We start from the raw sequence: 3,786 nt of genomic DNA, 5'->3' as shown, positions 1-3,786 counted from the left end.
ATATCTCTTGAACTGAAATACGCTCAAAATCAACGTTATATAACCAAATGTGTGTGCAAATGATACGCGTACTATGTTTCATAATGATTTACACACGTATTGACTAATAAACTACGCTTAAATGTGCCGTAATTAAGCACAAGAAACACACTGGCAGTAACAAAAGTTATCATAAGAACTCCAGGACATATTTTGAGTTATCACAAGAACTTCGTGACATTTGAAAAGTCGGGTATAAATTTATTAGCCTGGGCTTTATGTTTGCAACTATGCCTTACAATTATGTATTTATGTATAGCAACGAAGAAGATCACAAATGAAAAGGTCAATATGTAAGAATGAGCAAGTAATTTGGAAATTTTATTCAAAACTACCAGATTTTTTTGTAAAAAGGCGATGAAAAATGGACTAAAAGGTTTTTCTGAAATATTATACAATATGAAGGGCAAGCTTAATTATCAAAGTTTAATTTAGCACATCAAACTCCCCATTTAATGGTAAAAATGACCATTTTTTACATGAGTTCTCCAAGTTTATAGAAAAGTTTTCCACAGAAATCCGTAACGTTTTCCAGGAACTCCGTGACAGTTATCATAAGAACTCCAAACAAGTTATCATAAGAACTCCATCCATCGTGTAACACTTCCTCCCCCGTGGTCCAAAATGGCCACAAATTAAAAGTATGTCGTTGCGGAAATATAAAAGTATATTTAAGAAAACTTTAAATTTATTTATAGTAGCAGTTTCTTTCATAAAGTAACATAACTGGTACCTGACAAACGTAAAAATCATGAAGATTTACGGGATGAAAACCAAAATTTACTGTAAGGCATTAACTGGTGTGCAAAAAGACTTGATGTAACCGTCACGTTACTTTATTCAATTTATGTTAGATTTATTTCTTACTACAACAACAACAACAAATACTTTTATTTAGAATCAGGTCACATAAATGCAACAACATGATCAAAAAGATTTTTTCTAATTGTGGGCATTTTAATTATATTTTCAAACTATATCCAATAACATAGAATGACTATAGCTATAATGAAAATGATATATGGAACAGGTGGGTACAGTAGTTTTCGTATGTAACAATTTAACAAAATACAATATGTAAAGTTTTCGTATGTAACAATTTAACAAGATACAATGTGTAATTGTAGTAGTAAGGTTTTTTTTCCAAACTTACTTGTTACAAGTCATTTCGGTAGAAATTAAAATACACTGAGATGACATTATTTGCATTTTATTACACCCCATCATATTCAATATGGGGTTCAATATAGCACCAAAAGTTATCTACTAAATCACTGTCAGGATATTTTTCGAATTTGTAAGTTAAGTAATATAGTAGTTTGTTATATAGCCACAATAGATATTTAAAGTGGTAAAATGAATAAACCACCTAAACATCAAACACATATTTTTATTACTGCTACATCAGCATTTAAATGACACTTAGAAATATTGATGTATATATGTATCAACCGTCATCTTGAACTCAACCTCAAATATTTCAGTGTCGCAGATCGAAAATAAGTCAGTACTCAGAATTTAAGCAGAACTCAGTTGACATCTTCAGAACTCTAAAACCCAAAGTGCGTTGATATGTAGCATATCAACGCACTTTGGGGTCAGTTTCTTGATTTTGACCCCAAAGTGCGTTTGACCCCAAAGTGCGGTGTTACACAGCTGTATGGCTATTGAAGTTTTGGAAAATATAGCAGGACACCAAAAATGACAAGCTTATGAAAAATAAAAATTACAGCATTTCTGAGGCTTAATGGGCCCTTAAAGTGTATAATGAATGTTTACTCAAGAGATGTTTGCTCTTTACACCTTTGAAAGTTCGAGCTGTCTAATTTTTATTTCATAGATGCTGGACAAATAAAATATGAATATATAAGGGACAAACGAAATGTTGCAATATTTACCGGTAGAGAAATGCATAGTTTCAAACAATTTCAATAAGTAAATGATTTTGTCTCATTGTTTCTATGTAATTTTACGTCATAAAAAATAAATAAAGAAAAGTCTTACATAATTTACTTATACTAGTGTCTTAAAGGCCGTACCTTTAGAGACTGGACCTTGATGTTTCTATGCACGAAGCCTAGTGTTTGACCTTTTTTACCATGTGAATGTCCCAATTAGATAATCTGAATTCATTACAAAAAGTTGGAGATTTCTTTTGGCTGCTCTATAGATACGTTTAACAACAAATAAGGCGGAAAAGATGTTATCTTTGAATGGAAATAGTGCATTATGATAGGTCCCTAATGACGGAAACGCTAAACAAAATAACTTATAATTGTTTAAATAATTGATTTATTACATTTTGAAGATAATTCAAACTAACGTTTTTAAATATTGACGTGCAAATAGCTAAATGCAAATTTATCAAAATGGCTAATTAAGTGTTTAATCAATTAAATAACAATATAGAAAGCGTCATAATGTAATCGTTAACGTAATAAAGATATTAATATGAACGTCTAATTTTACGTGCAAGTAAGTGAATCATTTTAACATCCATAATTTATATTACGTTTTAATGAAGATGTCGTCAAATAACATTTACCGTCCATCCTAGTTATACTGTAATGCTTTCCCGCCAAAAAATCTGACATCGGCCAATATCGTAGCAAATCGGTTATTTCGGAACGTTATTTTTTTTTCAAAATCTTGGGCTTTAGATTATTTACAACCTTTATCGCTATGTAAGTAAATTTCGGTTAAAACGGTGAAAAATTATTGAATACCGAAGAAGTGACCTATTTATCACGATATTGGCCGATCTTAATTTTTTTGGCAGGAAAGCATTGCAGTAAGGCTACATCAAGAGCCATAATAACTTTACATATGTGCCTTATTTGTAAAAAAGTGTTTGTTAGGAATCACTTGAATTAGATGTAACAGAACTTTGCCTTAGCCAGGCTTTTTCTTTTCATTTCAGATGAAGGTATTCTAGAGACATACTTTCAAGTATCGCTCACATATACCAACGTTACCACTTCTGTAAATGATTCAACAATTTGACCAATATAAATTAAACATTAAGGATTCAAGTTGCTGATCTGAAAATCGCGTTATATCAAATGAGCATAAAAATCTTAAACATCAATGTATTTTTAAAACTGCAATAATTAATTTTGTCCGAATATTGGAAGACTAAATGATTTGCACTACTGTTAAGGAATGATTGCTGTATATATTTCCCATTGAGTGAATAAATTTAGTTAAAAAAAGAGTTGTATTGTAAATAAAGAAAGGGGTTCTATGCGATAAGAATAGACAGAAAATCTGTCGCAAAATATTATAGTTATTTACCAATTACTTCCGTGGATTTAATGAGTTAAAATAACATTTACATCATGACAAAGGACGCTCATAAATATGACAAACACGAACAATACTTCATGAACTTTTTTTAGTAATTTAACTAGTTGTCGAAAATGTTAATGTGAAAATATAATAATTTATATCAATTCGAGAAGTTTATCTTTCAGCTAGCCGTAATAACTTTAATGCTCTAAAAATAAAGAACAAAGTTTTTGTGTTACAAAGCAGTAAATTATTGCTTTACTGCAGACTTTACATCTTCAAAGTTTAACCAGAAAAAACTTTGATTTTAAACAGAATAAAATCATAAGGATGTTAAAATTATAGACTGGAGTATTCGCTGTCCCTATTTTGAGACAACCTTATTTTGGATATGAACTTTGACCATTAAACCTTTGAAATAATTAATGTTTGTTGGACGTGGTACTGTGAATATTAGTG

The sequence above is a fragment of the Ruditapes philippinarum genome, unplaced genomic scaffold, assembly GCF_026571515.1.
Source record: "Ruditapes philippinarum isolate M1 unplaced genomic scaffold, ASM2657151v2 ctg5697_1_1_1_1, whole genome shotgun sequence".
In the NCBI taxonomy this organism is placed as follows: Eukaryota; Metazoa; Mollusca; class Bivalvia; order Venerida; family Veneridae; genus Ruditapes; species Ruditapes philippinarum.
Note: the sequence above shows the minus strand (reverse complement) of the source record.